The sequence below is a fragment of the Lathamus discolor genome, chromosome 5 (genome assembly GCF_037157495.1).
Source record: "Lathamus discolor isolate bLatDis1 chromosome 5, bLatDis1.hap1, whole genome shotgun sequence".
NCBI lineage: Eukaryota > Metazoa > Chordata > Aves > Psittaciformes > Psittacidae > Lathamus > Lathamus discolor.
The window spans coordinates 28821172-28843364 of NC_088888.1; the positions used below are offsets into that span (position 1 = coordinate 28821172).

Consider the following 22193-nt stretch of genomic DNA (forward strand, 5'->3'; position numbering starts at 1 on the left):
GAAAGCTATAGCCCAAAGATCTTTGCTGTTAGCACCATCTGGAGCTGTGTGTGTTCTTCATCACATTGGGCAAGAGAAAATCTACACATCCCTTCTTTTTCATCATCCTGGTTGTATCCACTCCTTTTCAGTGGAGCTAACTTTTAACAGGAGCAAAGAAGGAACAAGCAACTAGCAATGACAGGACAATGGAAGGCACAGAAACCTTTTTGGTGATGACAGAGAGGAGAGCCAATTATCCATATGGATTCTTCTATACTCTGTTTCTTTTAACAAATACCATCCTGGAGCTTTTCAACCCTCTCAAAGAGACTTGGTTTTGTAGTAAAAAATGCTCTGGTACCTGTCTAAACACGAAGCACCAGGAAACTGGCTCTTAAAAGATGCATGAATTCAAAAGGAACAAACAAAAGACCAAACAGAACATAAAAGTGAAGAAAACTAAAGGAGAGAAGTTACCTTGCTTCCGTGAATGGCTTTGGTGATAGAAAACTCCATCTGGTGCTTGTTTCCAAATTTTTATATTGATTATAGATCACAAAAATCTGTAGTGAATACAGAAATAAACCTGATGTGCTCTTAGGGTCATAGAAAGTGTTTCACAACAGGCAGCTTGGAGCTTTGTTTGCTTAGTTTGTCAAAAGAATATTTGAAATTTGTCTAAGTTATGCTAGAATAATAATAATATTTCTTTTTGGATCTATGAGGTGTCCTGGGTTCAGCAGTAGCAGTCATTTTTCTCCTTCTTAGTAACTGGTGCAGTTCTGTGTTTTTGACTTTCGGCCTGGGAACAGCACTGATAACACCGATGTTTTTAGTTGTTGCTCAGTAATGTTTGGTCTGACCAAGGACTTTCTGAGTCTCATGCTCTGCCAGGGAGGAGGGGAAGCTGGGAGGAAGCAAAGACAGGACACCTGACCCAAACTAATCAAAGAGGTATTCTATACCACAGCATGTCATGCCCACTATATAAACTAGGCGCAGTTACCCAGAAGGGCTAGATCACTGCTCAGGTTGGGCATCAGTCGGCGGGTGGTGAGCGGCTGCATTCTCTTCCCTTGTTATTTCCCATATTATTATTATTGGTGGTATCAGGAGTGGTTTGTGTTATACCTTAGTTACTGGACTGCTCTTATGTCAACCTGTGGGAGTTACATTCTTTTGATTCTCCTCCCCATCCCTCTGGGAGCAGGGGGAGGAAGGGGGGGAGTGAGCAAACAGCTGCGTGGTTTCTGAGTGACAGGCTGGGCTTAAAACACTACATGAGGAAATAATAAACTAAGCAGGAATAAAGAACACTTACAAACTGATACCCAGTTTATCCTATTTAACTTAGGTATAGGTATATTTTTTCTTATGTTTACCAGTTTTGCTGTTTTTCTTGTTAGCCAAATATGAGCTCTTTGAAGTTCAGTGGATGATTAGGAATAGTAAAATGAAGAATATTCTCTTGCAGCTAGTATCAATGGTCTGTTTCTTCTCCTGTGCTCTTCATTGTCTTTTCGACTACTTCATTTATCAAAGAAATCATTGCCTTGGGCTTCTTTCTGCAAGATGCTAAACAACTTCTTTCCATTAACTTTAGAGAGGGTTGAGGTTATGAAATACATTGCAACATTCATCCCTAATTAATCATTTTGAAAACCATTTTTAAAAAGGTTATGGAGTCATAATATCACATGTCTACATCAAGAATATAATTAAATATTGAACTACTAGGTCATTGAAAGTATGAGGTGGAAACAAATTATATGGAATGCAGGAAATCGTGAACTGAATAATGGGCATGCTTTTAGTACAGTAGCTGTGAAGTATTCAACATCAATCTAGAACTGTCGTAATACTTTCTGTCTTAATTAGATGTTTCTGTTATATTGATTGTACAATGTTTTCATGGGATAATAGACATATACATATATAATTTTAGATCTGTAATTTATTTTACTATACCATATCCTAGAACCAGAAAAATGTTTGAAATACTGTAAGAAAAGGGAGGTTAGTTATCCAGTGACATAGTGTGGTCTGTGGCACAGGTAATTTTCAGTTTCGGTGCACACCGTCTTGGAGTTAACAAAAAATACGGTGTACAGTGAAAGTGCTTCAATGGCCCAGTTGGTGCCCAACAAGGAAATGATCTCCTGTGTCTTCAATAATATTAAATTGAAAGACCTTAGTAAAGGGAAAATTTAAAACAGGTGTTAGTCCAAACTAGACCACTGGGACTGTATCCATTATGACTGCCAAAAGAAAGAATAATCCTGCTTACTTTCGGTGGGTTATACAAATCCTTTTTAGGAGGTATAGGGATAAAAGATGTGAGATCATTACCATCTTTAACTATGATGGAGAGACTTTATGTGATCAGCTGGAGGAATGTTAGTGAAAACTATATCTGAAAGAATCTGTTTAAGTCAAAGTTAAAAAAAATATCATACTGAAGGATAATCGTATCCAAGAAAGTTGTAGGAAAACATCTATAAAGGTGGAAACATTCACTGTTGCACCAAAGTTTTCCTTGACTCCAGCAAATGTAGTGGCATTTTTTTGAAATTTATGGTAATTCTGCTGTATAATATATGGTGGACTTGTCAGTGTTAATGGTTGGATTCTATGACCTTAAAGATAATTTTTTTCAACCTTAATGATTCTAGGATTCTATAATTCTATTTCAAATAATTTATGAAACAACCTTTGCAATTGTTCTTGCACAGATTGATTGATATCCACTTAGAAAAAGACCCCAGTGTTTTAAGTTAGTGTAACTGAAATATAATGGATGTTACTGAGAAGCAACAGCAGTCTTTTGAAATCTTCTAGCTGTTGCATGAGTTAAACAATGTAATAGGGGTAAGCTCTTTGATTATGCATTCCTGAATGTTCTGTTTTTAATGAAGTTAATCTTGATTTTACTTTAGAGTATAAAAGGAGGCAAGGTCCATTTACATTCAGCTCAGTATTTGAATTGTGTCATTTGTAAAATTCTAGGAAACAGATGTGCACTTAGGACATCAAGTACTTAGGACATTAAGTATACTTAGCATAACCACTAGTAACTGCTAGCACTGCAAAAATGTATCTCTTACCTTTGAACTATATAGCTCATATAAAACTGGGCTATAGGTAATTTGCAGTAAAGAGTGATCTCAGACTTCTGATTGAGACATGCGTTTCAAGTATATCTTGTTTATAAATATGCTGTGATAATGTGCCATCTACTTGCAAATAGGGATTACTGCTTACACTTGAAGCTATGATAGTCATTGTAGCCTGAAAAGAAGTTACAGAATGTACGCTTTTAAAAAGTTATCTGATATATTGTCTCAAAAGTGATTTGGGGTATTTGTAGACCTACCAGGAAAGGAACACAAGGGTGGAAAAAAAAGGTTTGTTTCACGGTCATAAGATGTCCCCTGCCACCACCATAGGGGAAGGAAGGTATCCATAGGGATTTCCTAGAAGTTTCTATGCAGCTTGAAATAAAATGCTAAGCATAATTTGCAATAGTACACAGACACACTTTAGTCCTCTCTAAACACTTTCAGTTCCTCTTAGGCATCCTGTGTTGTGCTGACTGTGCAGTCCGGTTGTTAATGCGTGACCTTCTGAGGTGCAGATGTTCCCCTTCACTTGCCAAACATAAGTAATTTTTTATTCATCTTCTCCTTAGGGCACCCCGCTTATGTCCCTAATCATGTTTGTTAGTTGGCAGTCTAGACTCAGCACTTAACCCTGTTGTCACATAAATTATCTGAAAATGCCCATAATATTTTAGGTAAGGGTTTTTTATGAACTTGTAGAGGTTTGTAAACTAATTCTGAAGGGTCACGGGAAGTATTTCAGAAAAATAAGTCTGTATATGCTATACGGTATTCTACAGCACATGTGGGAAATTTCTAGAAAATATTTTAGGGATGGATAAAATGTACCCTTTTACAAACAATTAAAAAAAAAAAAAAGGAAATCTACATTTTTTAGGGCATTGCTCAATGCAAAAAGGAAGTGGCTTGCACAAAGACTTCACAGAGCACATTATTCTGCTACCAGAAGGGGTTTAATAGTAATCTGGTCCAGAACTGTGGTGTAGTGTTCACAGCTTCTAAATTACCTGTGTGCACAGAGATGTTCTTAGGCACTGGCCAGCCAAATGAATCTCAGGTGCACAGATCTGCTTTATCCCAGTGAGAATTTCACAGACATGCTTGAAGGTTTTATTTACTAAATTTAGTTATTAAAGAAGCAAACTAATGGCACTGACATGCCACTAGAAGATGAAGAGAGAGCTTTTGTAGGTTGCAGTGGGAATTTCTCATCCCATCTCAGTAATTTATATTACTTGAAAGTTTCTGTTGCTGCCTGTCTTAGTTTCCATACTGACCTGTGTGACTGGATATACGAAGGGCACAACTAGATTGAACAATTGGAAACAGTCTGCTCATCAGGACCAAAGAACAGTTGTACTGCTTTAACTAATATTAGAACACAGTCACAGCAAATCTTGGATATGCTTACATGGCAATATTTTTAAAAAGAAATCTGTTTTTTCTTCTTTTTTTTTAAGTTTAGGGTGTTTTTTTAAAGAGTTTTAAAAAGCAGCAAGATATAAAAATTATACTTTACATTTGTCAGTCTTTCAGTACCCATCTTAGATATTCTGAAACAAATGTAGAGTTTTTATCAAAACTAACAGTGGTACTTTCTTTTAATAAGACTTGCTTTTGTTAGTACTTTATTAGAATAGATGGCTGGATAGTGGAAGCTAGCAGATACAGTCAAGGTATGAAGAACTACAGCATGAGTTCTTAATCTGGGCTTTATAACAAAGCCGCTGTGTAGGGAGAGATTTCTGAATTTTCCTACTACAAGGAAAGTTTCATCTGAATCTCACACCTTTCTAAATAGGAAAGAATGCAACTGTGAAAGAGAAATAAATTACAAGTCTGTAATTTTAGGTTCAACTTCTCAGTTAACCAATTGTCTTTAAATATAATCTTATATTTTCTTTTTTAATATACTGTTATTCTTATCATTCTGCTTAGATTGAATGAAGTACTGGGAAAAGGGAAGCAGCTTCACTATTTTCAGTAGAACAAGTAGGAAAGTTTGCCCAGAATGAGTTTGGCCAGCATTTACATTGCACTCCTTAGTAAAGTGGCTGAGATACATGGCTTTAGCAAAAACTGGTCATAATACAGCATGTGACTCTCACAGAACTCAAGGTTTCACATGAAAATGGAGCACAAAAACTTCAACAGTTGTAGTAAGGTAAAGATTCTTCCTAATAAGCTAGTGATTTCTTTTTCTGTTTGCTTGTGTTGCCAATCAATAACGATTACAGCAGTTTTATTAAAATTTTCTCTTTCAATCTCCTCAGGGTTACTGTAATGCTTTATTCTGGGATATTTAGTATGTGCCATCCTTTTTATGATGGTACCACAAATGATATCAAATAATACATTCTGATTTCTTAACATTTTTGAGTAATTTTGATTAGAATACTTATCTTTTGTCCTTGAAAATACTTAATTATTAAGTACTTTGTCACCTCACAACAATTGTAATAATTCATTTATTATATTGTGTATTAACATAGACTGAATTTCTTTCTGGTATGAAAATTCACAATAGTGACTACAAATAGGCTCCAAATGCTGAGATTTTCTACCTAACTATAGACTGGCACTTCCATTCAGAAGATTCAGAGTATTTTGGAGCCTGCTGTCTTACAGACTCAAAATCTGGATTAAGACCAGAATGTTCTGGTTCTGGATAATAGTTTGGTCCCTTTGGAAGTTGAGAGGCAAGGGGAAAAATCTTGACAAGACATAGGACTTGTTTTTTTCTGTTTGGTTTGGTTTTGGTTTTTGCTTCTTCAATGAATCAAGCTTGAAATTTTGGCAGGTAATTGACGGCTACCAGGCTTTGTTGTTGGCAAATATTCTACTGGTTGGTGTGTAACAAACCACACTTTGCACCTCGTCGTACTTTGTTTTCTTTCTACTGTCATTTTTTGGGATTGCCATGGTTTATTCAGCTCTTCTTTAAAAGAATATCAGTATAAATTTGGCATTGATATAAACATGGCTCATACAAACTTTTCCTTTTCTGTTATAGTTTTTAACTTTTTTCAATGATTTGCTGGCTCTCTTGAGATTAAATGATACTGGCTTTATCATGATAAAAAAAAAATCATATTTTCAATAACTTTGATTTGCTTCAGAATAAAAACTGCATTATGAATACTAGTTTTTGAAAACAAATCTGATGCATGTACACCTGCTTATATTTATTTTGCCCTGGAATAAATGATTATGTAAAATATTAAATGTGTATTTTAGTTATGTATGTATTAGTGAGAGGGAGAAAAACTCGTATAAAAGTTTCACTTTTCAGGTACATTTTTTCATCTTATTTTCATCAGACAGGTGAAGGAGTCAAATTAATACTGTAGATATCCCACATGAATGTTAGGAGTACAAAACTAAAAAATGGGATCATGACCTCTAGTATATCTCTGTAACAATGCTACTCTCTCTGTGCCCCTCCTTGCCTCTCTCTCTCCATCTCACTAGCTTTCCTTCAGCAATCTTTTCTTTATTCATTAAATTAATGTGCCTACAAATAACAGTGTTCCCATAGGACAGCAGGACGACGGATAGTCCTCTCTTCTTCCAGCAGTGGAACCGTGTTCAGCGTCAATGAACTTGCAATTCAAGCCCTGTGGGGACACTTTTTGCAAAACCAGCCTAGTGCTGAAAGCAGCCATTTTTTTCTGCTGTTACCTGAGCAATTGCATTAAAAAAAATGTAATGTACAAAATCTAAAAATTATGTATTTTTTGGTCATTACCGCATGAAGCATAGTCCAGATTCTGAAGCATATGGCACACTGAAATCTTATTTCCTCAGAATCATATTCGTAGGCATAATGTTCTCTTCTGTTATCATGACTTGGACAATAGTAGAGTAATTTCTTACTATAAATGTGTGAACAGCATTTGTATTTGTTATTCAACATTTCCAGCTCCAAGTACTGAAAACTATGTCAGAGAGGGTATAAAGCAATGGCAGGGACTGCTGGGGAACACTGCGGAACTATGTCAGAGAGGGTATAAAGCAATGGCAGGGACTGCTGGGGAACACTGCGGATAATGGAAGGACTTAGCCACAGTAATTTCTGTTTTCCAAACTTGTTTTCTTTTAGAATTTGCTAGCCATTCTACACACTGTTCTTTCATCTCTTCCCTACTTTTGCTTCCTAACTAATTTCTCATTTACCATCTTTTAATCAGCTTTCCCTGTGCTACTTTTAGATTTCTTCTTGAAATTTTATTCTTAGAGAGCATGTTTGTCTGTGGCAGATAGAGAATGCCTGCGCTGTGTAACACCTTACTTCCCTTCTCAGTAACTGGACAAAGAGGGTAGTGTTTCAACCCACACTGACTGCCAGTGGCTAATATTATGGTATCGAAAATTTAACAGATGCAGCCGGTATTATAGATAGCAACCTGCTGGGCAAAGAAGTGTATGTGCAATGTGTATGGTGCAGTGATCTCTTTTATTACTTGTAAAGAGAATATGTCTTGGGCGTAAATCTGCCTAGTGGAACCTGAAGGTGAGTCACACCAAGCATAGCTTTTCCAGGTGTAAGAGCTGCAAAGACAGCTGAATGTTTCTGTGTAATGAAATGAAGCTGACTTTTTTTCCACTCTGGTCAGTTTGAATCCAGTAATTGGATAGGGAGACTTAAGACAAGGATGCTCTGTTTTCCCAAGAAAAACTGAGAGGCTGTTTATGGAATTTTTCTTTTCTGTGAACATCAGCAAAGTGCTGTGATAATGAAACAAGTGCTAGATTTCGTATCTGTGTCTCATACCACACAGACTGTGAGCTTGGTGATTTTGTGGAGATCCTTCAAACTCTCGTCCTGCTTTACACTCAGCCAGCTGCACAGAGGCTGCTGTCACAGCCCGTGGTCCCCCGCAGCAGAGGGCAATGTGATCTTGACAGCTGGGTACTAGATGTTTCAATCATAATTTTAAAAACAGTAGAATCTGCAATGAGTCACTATGGTAGATAGCCTGACTTAGAATCTTATTTTGTTCTGACCTTTCTATTTGTTCTTCTTTGCTGACTGTATCTGTTAATCTTGCTGTCTTTGGAATATATATATGTTGCTGTCACCTCATTTTGCCAGGTGATACATTATGAAGTTTTATTTTATTGTCCCTTTAACATTGCTATCTTAACAGTGAACTTTCTTCTCCAAGACTGTCTTCTTTCTGTACTATAGTTTTTGTGTGTCTGTAATTTATCCCTTCTTTTCTATTCTGACGTGAATATATCCTAAATTTTCTGTAAGATCTGAAGGGTGAATCTGTTCCAGGTGTCATAAACAATTACCTCTAATAAACTTTGTTGTTTTGCTAAAAGCATTAATGTCATCTAAATAGCCATGCTGATGAGACCAATATTGCAGCATATATTGTCCACCATTACTACTTTTCTGTTTGTTATGATTCATTCTGCACACTTTCAGATTGCTTGCTCAGTGAGGTGAAATCTCTGTTGTTGATGCTGGTTGTCTCGTTTAAAGAAATCTGTTACAATAGCACACACATCCGTGAGGAATTTTTCATTTATTATTGAGAAAACACCTCACCCTCTGAAGGAATAAAACGGTTCGTTAGAAGCAGTGTGCTTTGAAGTAATAATCCTCAATGACACGTTCTTTTACAAACCGTGACATTAAACAAGACATAGTTGGAGATGCATTTTTTCTTGTGAAAATTTATAGCATCCCAAGCCCTACTTATGCATTTCTTGACCTGATTATTTGGGTGACCTTGACAGGGTTGATCAAAATTTTTCTTCAGCAATATATCTTGCAATCAAGAAGCAAAACACATGAAAATGTCTGAATACTTCAGTATGTTCCCTTTTTTTCTGATCAGGTAATAGAGAATAAATTAAGATAAAATAAAGATTGGTAAGGAAGGCATACAAGCAATAATTGTTCATCTCTGCTGCTCAGCTAGCGCACCTGCAGTGTGGATGAGAGAAAATATTTGTTTGCAGATGCCTGTTATGCAAGTTTAATCATAGACCCTTTGATAGTCAGCTTGCTGTGATTTTCAGTAATTTTGGAGGTGGTTTTTAAAATAGATTTTGCAGATTCTTACCTGTGCATTATCCTCTTCCAACACCCTCCTTAATTTTTAACCAAGCATTCACGGATTTCCACTTAGAGTTCTTCTCTGTATCAATAGAATTTGAAGGTGCTTAGCATTGTTTGTCATGTGGTTGTTGAGAGATAGGCAGCAAATTGAGCAAACCTTTAGCACTAAATTTTCTTCTGTTTGTTTTCAGCAGCTTTCAAAATATAGAGCCAAGACTTGCAGATGAATTATTAAGGGCAGCTTCTTATCCCTGTTAAGGGCAGTTTCTTATTCCTGTGGATATTCTCTCTAACCTTGTTGGATGACACCAGGTGAAAATTCATCTCAGACATCTGATACATCTGTGGGATTGGAACAAAAAAATTGCAGTTCAGCAATTTATTTTTAAAATTGATTGTTTGCTTGCTATGACAGAGCAAGAAGAGAAATCAGCAGCAAAAAGAGTAATTTCTCATGTATCCTTTGTGTTTAATAGTATTTTGTAATGTCTACTAAATAGAGGAAATATTCTGCAAACTCTGAATCCCATTTCCAGTGAGATGCTGACCTCATATATTGCCCTGAGACAGAAATAAGAGGGAGAACTGGGTTGCTTCACCTTGAGAAAAGGTCAGGTGTCTCTGATGTGAATATTCTAAGAATGGAGTCAAAAGAACCAGTACTCTCCCAAAAGGAAAAAGAAAAAGGGAAAAGTGTGTCCAAAATATACAACATCTGTATTTGACAGAGAACTTACCTACTGCTCTAAAAGCATCTTGTGAAACTACTTTATGAACTTGCCTCTGTGGCGAATGTCAGGCTAAGAACAGTCATGATAATAGAACATTATTTCTTATTCCAAGTTGTGCTTTATTTCAATTTCTGTTTCCAATTCTAAATAATATTGCCTTGTCTTTGACAGAGCAGCCGGTTATTTTCTGATACACAATAAAATAAGAAGTGGATGGTGTGATGATGTACAAAACCAGTCCTTTCTTCTGTTCAGTTTTGTCATACGAACTCCAGCCTATTGTTGCTTATACTCAAGGTTGTGATAGGATTCATAGTCCTTCTCATGCATCCTTTTACCTTAACTCTTTATAACTAATACTCTTTGCTAAGTTATGCAAGGATGCACTGTGATAATAAAAGGAATTTTTTCTATTATGGCACTTTCAGTATCACATTGGTTAGAAAATAGTATATTTGATTTTTCTACTCTGAAGTAGTATTTTGTTACTAGTCCCCAAAATAAAACCCAGAAATAAAACAACTAAATGAAATCATGTTTATTTTTCAATGTATATGTGTAAAAGTAGGGCGTGATGGAAAATCGATGTTAGCGATTGACAGTACAAAAGGTACAGGGATCAGCAGGCTCTGAGTTCTGTCATTTTTTCCCATTGCTGAAGATATCACCGTCATCAAGTGCAGCCAGGTCTTCTGGAAATTCCCTTGCAGTACAGGACTATTTTGGATCAAGGCTGTATGTTAATAATTTTTATTCTTGCACAACTCTTTCATGTTTCTTCTCCTGCTATTCTGTTGACAGAGCAAGCCTTTCTTCCTGTGCTGGCTCTATACTTGCAGGTATAATGGCACAGATGGAATAAGCCAAAGGTCGATGCAGCAGAAAATCACTGTTTCATGTTATAGTACTGAGTAAAACGGTTTGTGATTCATGGTTGCCTTTTCTTGTGTGTTTCATAATAGCTAGGTTGCAGAAAACATTCTGTGAGGTGCACAAACTCTCGACTCAGAGCTCATGGAATTTGAGAGGAATTGTCCCACTGATTTAAATAGCTTCGTATGAAGTCTCACATTTAAGTTAGTCATGATGTAAATGTTTTAAAAACATTTAATCTATCTTATTTAATTGAACATCTTACAGTTCCTGATTGTTCTTTTTATGTTCACTATCTTTTCTGCTAAGTAACTGTTATGTACATACGCACTCTGTTCCAAGAAACCTATTATGCTCAGCTACACTGTAGAGTTGTACCAAGTAGTGTATTAGCCACAGTTAGAATACTGTGCTCCTTTAATTCAATCACTAGCAAAATTTCTAGGGGGTGGGGATGTCTAAATTTTTTTTTTTTGCACAAGCATATGCTTTGTTTGTGATGGTTTTTTTCAGAGTATGCATTTTGTTCTCATAATATTCATATAGGTCTGAATGGACAGCTCAGCGCAGCTCAGTTACTGTGACTTGCATATACAGTTAATCACAGAAGTTTTCATTAGGTTCCATTAAATCAATTACTGGCAGAGTTTAAGCTGTGACATAAAATTTTTTGATGTGTCTACAGAAGAAGGAGATGAGTTCCATAAACGTCTAATATGTAATGCACTTTTTAGTATTCCAACATATAGAATCGTAGAATCATAGAATAGTTAGGGTTGGAAAGGACATTAAGATCATCTAGTTCCAACCTCCCTGCCATGGGCAGGGACACCTCTCACTAAAACATATCATACAAGGCTTTGTCCAGCCTGGCCTCGAACACTGCCAGGGATGGAGCATTCACAGCTTCCTTGGGCAACCCATTCCAGTGCCTCACCACCCTAACAGGAAAGCACTTCTTCCTTATATCCAGTCTAAACTTCTCTTGGTTAAGTTTTAACCCATTACCCCTTGTCCTGTCACTAGAGTCTCTAATGAATAGTCCATCCCCAGCATCCCCATAGCACACCTTCAGATACTGGAAGGCTGCTATGAGGTCTCCATGCAGACTTCTCTTCTCCAGGCTAAACAGTCCCAACTTTCTCAGCCTATCTTCATACGGGAGGTGCTCCAGTCCCCTGATCATCCTTTTGGCCCTCCTCTGGACTTGTTCCAACAGTTCCATGTTCTTTTTATGTTGAAGACACCAGAACTGCGCACAATACTCCAAGTGGGGTCTCACAAGAGCAGAATAGAGGGGCAGGATCACCTCCTTCGACCTGCTGGTCACGCTCCTTTTGATGCAGCCCAGGATACGGTTGGCTTTCTGGGCTGTGAGCGCACACTGAAGCTGGCTCATGTCCATTTTCTCATCGACCAGCACCCTCAAGTCCTTCTCTGCAGGGCTGCTCGAATCTCTTCTCTGCCCAATCTGTAGCTGTGCCTGGGATTACTCCTGTAAAGAATATGAGAATGATTCGTGTCAAGAACTTGGGAATCATTGTTACCAATGCACCTGTGACCAGTGTACCATGTGCGGGATGTATAAAAATGACTTTGATTATAATAAATGTTGCTGTCAATATAATGAAGGGAGAGAAGAAGAAACAAAGGAACAGAATAGTCTTCTCTTTAATCATTTTTGACTGTCAAAATAATAAGGTTTTGTTTTACTGCTTGAGTGCTTTAAGGGAGGGATTGTGTAACCAAGAGATACATCCTGTTACAGGGGTTTGTGAAACCTATGCTTTGACTAAATTACCATATTAGGATAGAACTAGGGCTGTGATTGTAAATGATTCTTTATTATTCTTCTTCTTTATTCTTTATTCTTTATAAACGATTCTTATTCAGGGTTCAGTTCCTCTTCCAAGAAGTTTCTTCACCTAAAAGCAGACCTCAGCAACAAGAAAAGAACAATGAAAAGGGGCTGCGTCGGCATCTGGGTACAGATGAAGAAGGGATTGGCTGAGACCCAAGACCAAGAAGTATAAGAGGCTGGACCCAAAGACCCCGGCGTGCGTCTTGGTGGAGCAGAGACTCCCCTATGCACCCAGCACTGCTTGTTTATTGCCTCTTGATATTAATCAATTGCAATAAAAAAATTAAAGCAGACCATGGCTAAGACAGAATTTTTATAACACTCCCACCCAGGTGTAGGACCTTGCACTTGTCATGGTTAAAATTCATGAGGTTGGCATCAGCCCACCTCACAAGTGTGTCGAGGTCCCTCTGGATGGCATTCCTTCCCTCCAGTGTGTCAACCGAACCACACAGCTTGGTGTCATTGGCAAACGTGTTGAGGGCGAACTCAATCCCACTGTCCATGTCACCAACAAAGATGTTGAACAAGACCAGTCGCAACACCAGGTCCTGAAGGGCCACCACTCATTACTGGTTTCCAGCCCTTGATCACAACTCTTTGTGTGCTGGCATCCAGCCAGTTCTTTATCCACCAAGTGGTCCACCTATCAAATTGATGTCTCTTCAATTTAGAGACAAGGATGTCATGCGAGACAGTGTTGAACACTTTGCACAAGTCCAGGTAGATGATGTCAACTGCTCTACCCCTTTCCATCGGTTCCATAGCCCCATCATAGAAGGCCACTTAATTGGTCAGGCAGGATTTCCCCTTAGTGAAGCCATGCTGGCTGTCACCAAGCACCTTGTTGTTTTTCATGTGCCTTAGCATGCCTTCCAGGAGAATCTGCTCCAAGATATTGCCAGGCACAGAGATGAGACTGACTGGCCTAATATAATTGGTTTAATATAACTGGTCTATATAATTACTGAATAACTGATTAGCACTGTACTGAACCTTGGGACTGGCAGCATCTAGTCAGCATACTTCTTGTATTCTGATGCTTTCACTCACACTTAGAAAATGTACTTATCTAATCATAGAAACACCAATTGTGTGCTGCTGTAGAGATGAGCATTAAGGGAAGAACTAGTGCAACATATTTATTCCAGTTCTGTGACAATGAGCAGAATGACTGACTTGATTAATCATTTCACTTGATTTCCTGAATTCATGTATCTTCTAAGCTTGTTTTAGGAGCAGAGAACAAGAAATGATGACAAATTTTTCTCTAGATGCTGCATTAGTATGTTTTCTAGGAGACTGAAACAATCACAAATTTATGTAGTGTTCAATGCTTAAAAGAGAATTGCAAAATCAGCTAGCTCTGTAAAGTACTTTGCCATTTATAACTAAAGGTGGTATATCAGATTCAGGTATCATCATATGTTAACAGTAGCAGTTCTTTTGTAACTGTTTACACTCACACTGTCACTTCGTCAGCTATTGTTATCTAGGCCACTTTACTAAGAATATTGAAAGAGGGCTCTACAGATTCATCCATAACTTGCTTTGGAATATGTGGCAGGGACCAAACGTGTTGCCAGCTGTAGTCTTAGAGGAAGAACTCACTGCTTATTTATCAGAGTCCAATTGCAGGACCAAAGACACTATGTATTTAGTTGAGAATAAGGCAATATACCTGTTGACCCCGAACATTTTAACAAGTGCAGTTGCAGAATTTTGAGCCCATTCCCACTGGTGCATTCAGGTTCCTTTCTGGGCTTACTGCCCTCCCTCATTTTACACTTCCTTTTGCTAATTGTGAAGAGTAGTATTTCTGCTCTTGCAAAACCAGGAACTGGGTCATTGTACTACACTGATGTACCATCTCTAACAGTATAATAACCTTAGCACCATGCTGAGTTGCTAATCCTGCTGCTTCCATGTACTAAGTGGTAATAGTGTCACATAACACCATCCTTAACATGAAACATGCTTGGAATTTTTCATCCAGGTTTCAGCATGACCTGTCAATCACAGGTGTTTTCAAAGTGCAAAATTTTTTCCTGAAGGGATACTCCGTGTTTGCATTTATTTTGTTAGTAGCATATGTATACAAGCAATCATATCACTTTCTAGCCTTGTAGTGCCTACGAGCACATATACGTATTTTAATGCATTCCTGTGAAGTATGCATGGTACAAAATGTTAGGGTGCAGCTCCAAAGCTTCCAGCTTCTTCCAGTCTTCTGAAAGTTTTAATATTTCCTCTGTACCTTACATGGGCAATGGAATAATCTTCTACAGTTTTGTCGTTTCTTATTTAAGGAATTTTTCACTTACTGATGTTTATTTTAAGGGGCAGTTATTCTTGGTTTTCTTCCTTTTTTTTTAATTTTATATTTTCCTTCTGTGTTTTCCCTAGAGCTGGCAGGCTCCAAGCTGCATTCCCCAAACATCATGAACCACAGGGACTCTTCCTGTAAATGATGAAACTCAGTGCATGGTTTAAGATAGCCATGCCATCTTCTAAAAAAGGGACTTATCAAATTTAAGATCTTTCCTGTCTCAAGGGGTTTCGTTTCATACCTCTTTGTTGGATGATTTTGGAGTGCACCCTGACCATGTACATTGCAGTTATCTGTGGATTTGGCACCCAACCTCCTCCATGTTAAACCAACTGCTCCACCTGCAACAATCATGTGGATTTTCTTTGTCACATAAGAACCAGCCAATTCAGTCTGGAAGATCTTTCTTGTGGAATTTTGACTTAACGGAACAGCTGTGTCAGGGCTAAAATTCCTTTTACACTTGTCCATGAATGGAGAGAAAATTCTGCAGCTCTGCTTATGGAGAGTGAGAGGCAAAACATTGTTAGAAACTCATCTTTTCATAATATACTTGCAGAAAACTGTGAAAAACTGAACCCCTCATACAATTCGAAAAACTCCAAACATTCCTGGGTACTGTCCTAATTGACAAGAGTCCATAAAGTGCAAATTTCCTCAGAAATTCCAAGGAGAGACATTCATTAATTGAATTTATAATCCATGCTGTTAGAATTGATTGATTGATCGATTGATTCTGTAGAGATAAGAGTATGACCTAATTTCATCAGAAATAATGGATAGGGAGAATCTAGATCTCCTGTTTAGAAATTTCAGTCACTGATTTGAAGTGTAAGCTAGAACCAATTTATAGACCTGAATATAGATAGATAGGCAAACATATACAAACTTCTTTTTTTTCTTTTTTCATTCATTTTTATCAACTAAAGCTTTCCAAACCCAGTAATTAAGCAACAACAAGTGTTTTTTAAGCAAAGAATACTCTGCTTCGTTTCCCTTGTTGGTTTGCTTGTTGGTTTGGTTTTCTTTTTCTTAGGTATGTGCTTTTTAAATTAGTACAAAGCAGAATCTTCAGTTGAATGCTTTCAAGTATAGAGCTGCTGGATGTTCAGCTGTAGCAGTATTTACTGAGAACATTCCTGGTTTGTTCTTAGGCTTCTCAAAAAGGTTGCTCCTGCAATAAAACTGTCTCCACTCTTTTACATCTGTACATAAAAACTGCCAGACAGTATAATATTTGTCTGGAAGACCAGAAGTGTCAATGTGCAGAAAATTTGTATTGCTCCTGGGACATAGATATTATAGAGCAGGAGTGACAGATTTCTATCCCTGTAAGCCCCGAATGAATCTCTACAAACTCAGTTAAATTTCAGGAGAATGATTGAAAGCTTACAGAAGCTTCCTCTTGACTTTGGTGAGATTTGGTCCATGTTCAAAGGATAAAAATGACATATATTTCAGTTTCTGTGGAATGTCTTCACATAGGGCATAGTAGGAGCCCAGAAATATCTCTAGGAAGCATACATGTGTTTGCATATGTTTAATTGCAAAATATCTACTCACAAATATTTACTTATAGTTGAATTTTCTATGTATTTATGTGAAGTAAATCAGTCAATGTAATAATATTTATTTCATTGAAAAATATTTTGAATGAATGTTTTGGAGTAGAAAAACCCCACAATTCTCCCATTTTTTTCTCAGCTATTGAAGAACTTGAGAAGATTGCTGTTCAAATTCTAGTAGCAGTTATCTGCTCTTTCATTTTTAAACTTTGTGAAGACACTAAGCTACTCTGAGGAGAAAACAGTCATGCACGTAAGACTATGATTAAGCTAATGTGTGGCACTCTTAAATTATTCCAGTTATTTATTTAGATAGAACAATGACAGAAAAAAAAAACACTTCAGTTATTAGTTTATCACTGTAATGAGTCTTGTGCCTGAAGCTAAGCATTGGAAAGTTAAACTTGAAAGAAACTGTGAACATTAATAGAGAAATCTGCCTGTAAACAATTCTTTAACATTAACTGAACCAAAACCAGGCTGACAGGCTGCATAAACAAATGCAAAGAGCATGAACATTATTCTATGCTTCATTCATTACACTAGACAGTTCAATTACAAACTCAAAGACTTTCAGACCATTTAACACACTTGTTGTCCACTGAGTTTGTGGGTATGTGCAAAATGCCTCATTTTTGATAAACCTGTGTGGCAGAATCTTGAATATGGTAAGAAGCATTTCACATCAAAGTAGCTTCTCCAGCTCCAGAAAGGTGACACCATGCATATGCCTTGACTTTTATTTGGTTCTCTGTGTAATTATTTATTAAGATCTCTTGGATATAAAATGAAATTTCACTTCTTCAGGAAGTGCTTTTACACTGTGGAAATATGACTTTTACAGCCTATGTGTAAATGGAAAAATGGGTTCTTTAACTGCAGATATTCTCCAATCCTTAATATCTGTTTTCAAAATCCTTGTAATTTACTTCTAAATTATAATTTCTCCAGGAAGGAATAAATATGTCAACAGTGACTTGTGTGAAAATGCACAGCTGTTGCACAAGTTTTTATGCAAGTTTACTTTTTAACACTTGCTCATTCCTGCTGTGCTGCCATCCTCTCCCATTGGCAGGGCAGGTCTCTGCATCCATTCTCTGGGAAATCAGCTGTTTAATGAAGTTCACTGGCTCAGACAGGCCTCCGTCAGGTTGGAATGTGTATTTCTTTAGGAAGACTACATATCAAAGAAGCAATGTTAAACTTCTATAATTAATAAGGGCATTTAGTATAAGGACTCAGTTCTCAAAGTGAGTTCATCTGAAAAATGCTGAAGATGAAACAGTCTTCTCATTTAACTGTATTATTTTTATGGCAGCCTTAATTCCTTATTTGCCAGAAACTGTTCTGGAATTAAACATCTACCTAGCTCTTGTCAAATAAGAATGCCTTTGGAATTAATCTTGGATGTCTTTCACAGTGTAATTTTAACTATACTACATGCATTGAACATATGGGTAGCTGAATTAGAGTGATCAGTTTTCATTCTGTGTGATAGTTTCTAATGTGTCTGTTTCTCTTAAGAAAGATCTTATTATAGTTTTGAAGTTACAGTTATTCACATAAAGCTTCAATGCTTGAAAAAGAGCAAACTGAAAAAGAAGTATTGCAGAGCTGTCTACATCAGGCTATGATGATGAAAAGTGATTTTTAATAAAATGTTGGGGTTTTTTCCTTCCTCTTTGGTTTTGCCAGGAAGTTTTCAATGGAACTAGACCCTGTGAAAACCAGACCAGTCTATTTAAATAAAAGTTTAAATTTAATAGCTGAAGTTTTAGCAATATTTTGACTCTGTTTTCAAAGGGACTGACGGCCAGCTTGTTACAGAGGTTCTACAACTTGGAGATACCAACAGGTACCTCACAGAATTAATATCTAATAGGACATCTGCAGCTCAAGTCATCTATCTACCCATTATTCCATTGTTTCATGATTTTCTAAATCATTTAAGGATAATTAATAACTTTACCTACAGAGTTAGAAATTCTGTCTTTTTTCTATACAGATTCTATTCATATGGTCTACAGAACTTAATCTGGACTAGCTAATATGGTGGAAATCCCTAGAGTTAGCAGCCCTGCATCTGCCATTAATTTTTGTGGAATATTCAAGGACCATGAATGGCCAACTGAAATCCTCAATAAAGTAGTTGCATAATCATCTTATTATGTTTGAAATAACGGGTAGCTACTACCATTGTTAGTTTGATTTCAAATCTCCTCCCTTGAGGCAGCTAGACAATTTCATTTTATCTCAACAGCAGGATTCAGCTTTTCTATCAAAGTGTCATGCTAATTCCACTAGGTAAAAAAATAATCTGCAAAGCAGCTCCTTAGAACATCTCATTGTTTGAGTCCTTTCCCCTTCTGGACATCATTTCTCATAGGTGACCTTTCAAAAAGGTGAGGCAATCTATTTTTTTAAATCTTTTTTCAGCACAGATCCTCTAGCTGTAGGTGTCTCTGTACATACTCTGTACGGTACAAGCAAACAAAATAAAGTTTTCCCTAGCTAGTTTAATTTATGATAGCTCTTATCTGCTCTTCCTCTCAAGTATGACTTGTCTTAATCTGCTTTCATGACAGATGCTCATTTTCCATGATTGATATTTCATCTTTTTCAGGAGAATTTAGGAAACAGAGGTTAGCTTAGATCCCAGACAGGAAGAAGTTTAAACAAACAGAAACAGAAAAACAAGTAACTCTTTATGGCTTTGCTGTAATGAGTTTCTGTCTTAATTCACTTCAGAATTTGAAATAACAAATATGAAAATGGACAATGTATTCTGCTCTCTTAACTTCATTGTGGTCAGGCAAACGTTGACAATAAACAGAAAAAGGCTTTTCCGGGATACTGGGAAAAACACTTACTCCAAGAGATATACAGGACATTTAGAATAAAACTTTTAAGCCTGTAGACTTTTAGCAGGAGGATTTCCCCAGCCTGAAGTCAAGCATTATCCTGGCCATGCCCTTTATGATTTTTTTCCATTTTTTTTATTTTTTTTATTTTTGTATTTTATTTTAACAGAGATGCACTGTGAATACTAAGTTGAAAAATAATTACCTTCAATCGGTATAGATTTTTCACATACGCAATTACAGCAGTGGCTATTTCTTTTTCTATTTTAACATAGTGATTATGGTTTTGCTCAGGTCCTGGTCTAAACTTTCATAAATTTGGGTGGGAAATTTGGATACATGCCAGGATGTAGAAGTTAGTGGTACTGATGAATTATTTCTTCCTGTCAATCCTCTGTAGGCAGATATTCACACTCATAAATCCTGAAGAGCACTGCCCGTTAAGCACTGACTGTGAAATACTGTTCTCACATTTAAGAGAAATGGAAGGAGTCTAGGAGCATGTAAAAGTCCTCTGACTCATTCTGCAAAAAGGAGTAAGACAGAAGGCAGTGATGGAAAACAAGACCTCTCACTAGTGGTAGAATCCTGGTTGCTCTAATCTTTTCAATAAGTATTTGTATGTTTAGGTACACTGTGCATGTGATTAAGGCTCAGGTGCCAGAAATACACAGATGGTACTAATATCCACCATATCCACTTTGTGAATAGTTCAGTGCTTGGAGCATGTACTCCAAAACATCAGTTCCTTGGTGAAGAACAGTGGGATGGAGTACTGAAAAATCACAGAATGGTTAGGGTTGTAAAGGACCTTAAGGTCATCAAGTTCTATACCTCCTGACACAGAAAACGACACTTTCTACTAGACCTGCTGTGTAAAAAATCCCTGTCTAGCCTGGCCTTGAACAGTACCACGATAAGGCAGCCACAGCTTCCCTGGGCAACCTGTTTCAATGTCTCGCCACTCTCATAGTGAAGAATTTGTTTCTAATATCTAATCTAAATCTACTCTTTTTCAGTTTAAAAAATCTGAAGTCAGAGCATAGTGGTCTTTCTTTGAAAGCACATATTTACAAATCAGTTCATATTTAAAGCTTTACGAGTGCCTTCCTGACATGAGATCTGACAGAAGCACAATTGCCTGTGGGGCCACTTGGAGTGGTTATGCTCCTTTGCAGGTTGTTCTCTCCTGATCAAGAACTGATATATGCAGCCATTGAACAGTTCTTTCCTACCTCTTGGTTAAGGATTGTGGTGTGAGGCTTGGGTTCCTTGAGCTCTGCTGCTTTCCAGTGGTTCCTACCATGGACTTGTATTCTGGTTGTAAAGCCAGGCCCCTAACAGTGAGTAAACTCTTTATTTCTAAAACCACATTACAATAGTACTTTTTTCTGTTGTCCCTGTCTTCCCATGGAATTTCAAATTAAACTCACTCCTTAGCTTCAGATTAGTACCTGACTTTATGATGGCAAATACCACTGATAATGTCCTTCTGTCTATGTATTCTTGACTCTGCAACCAGGGTAAAGCTGCTGGTGGAACAAAATTGCCTCTTTGAGAGATAGCATTCAAGCAGGAGCTGGCCTGCAACTGTGGAATGAAATCCCTCCTGGGAACTGAGATTATATAAAAGAAAGCTCTCATTAACTTCTGCCTCAGATGTAAAGATGTTACTTTGATATTGTCTTGTCTAAAGCAAAGAAACAGCAAATGGTATCTCTGAGGGAAAACTTAACATCCCCAACAAAGAATTGCCTCTCAAACAGTGCAAAACCCTACCCTGCAGTATATAGATTTTCCCTAGAAAAGAGCTTCTAGTCATGTTATATGGTACATAGGATTGGAATGCACCCTAAATATGTACATTGTCAGAAGTTGTATGGAGTAGTATCCCTTTTCTCCTCTTCCTCTTCTGAAATTCTTTTCCTGTCAGCAGATGAATCTACCTTGAAACCAGACCAGACATGATGTTCCTCATTATGCTTTTCTTCTGGACTTACTGTTTCCAAATATTTAATAACTATTTTTTGGTTTTTTTTTACTACAGCATCCACAGAAGTTTTGGAAAGGAAATTAGGAAAATTATAGGCCAATGCAAGACTGAAATGAAAATGTCTTGCCTCTAAAGGGAGCCTGATGCAAGTTGTTTTGATTGTGATAGTGTGTTTTGAATTTGCATGTGAACTTTTTGGTCATCTGTAGGAGCAAATACTTATTTTTGAAAAGCTACTATGTTGGCTTAGTATGTTTGGCTGAAAGGGCTAGGCAGTAGAACTGCTAAGAATGCTGCTTAAGGTTTTGCAGTCAGCATCTTTGACAAGGAGTAACTCCAGAAAGAGTTAGGTTCTTTCTTTTTATTTGGTCAAAAGTGCAGTGCCAGTCATACATATAGCTGTACAATGAAGGGTTTTTATGAACACCTTTGCAATATTCCTGTTTGCTGTTAATATTTTCACAGTACCTTGTGTGTTACTCTTAAGTTGGTCAAATAAATGCCCAGATAAATTTTCAAGAGAAAATAAGAGCATTTCAGTTGTTGCATTTGACAGTAAAGCCCAAGCATGACTTACGGTTTTTTATGTTTGATTCACCTGTTGGTTGTAGGTATTTTTCATAAACTTACTCAAGTTCTCTTTGTTGTGAAAACTGTTCTTTCATCCACTTTGCCACCATAATTCTTTCCATATAAGGTTTGTATTTCTGTGCATGTCCCTTGACTTTGTGTCAGACTTCGTTCAGCCTGATGTGTTTGGCTTATGAAGACTGGGAATACTATAAGATATCATTTATATAATA

The 22193-nt window shown here is 37.2% G+C and overlaps 1 long non-coding RNA gene across 1 annotated transcript in view; it reads left to right on the plus strand.

Annotated features, from left to right (window-relative positions):
* The window catches only part of LOC136014270 (uncharacterized), a 32098-nt gene extending 19163 nt beyond the window's left edge, over nt 1-12935 (plus strand). The window contains exon 2 of the long non-coding RNA XR_010612595.1: nt 12675-12935. This is a non-coding gene — a long non-coding RNA (uncharacterized LOC136014270). The remainder of the gene's footprint in view (nt 1-12674) is intronic.
* The last annotated feature ends 9258 nt before the right edge of the window (nt 12936-22193 follow it).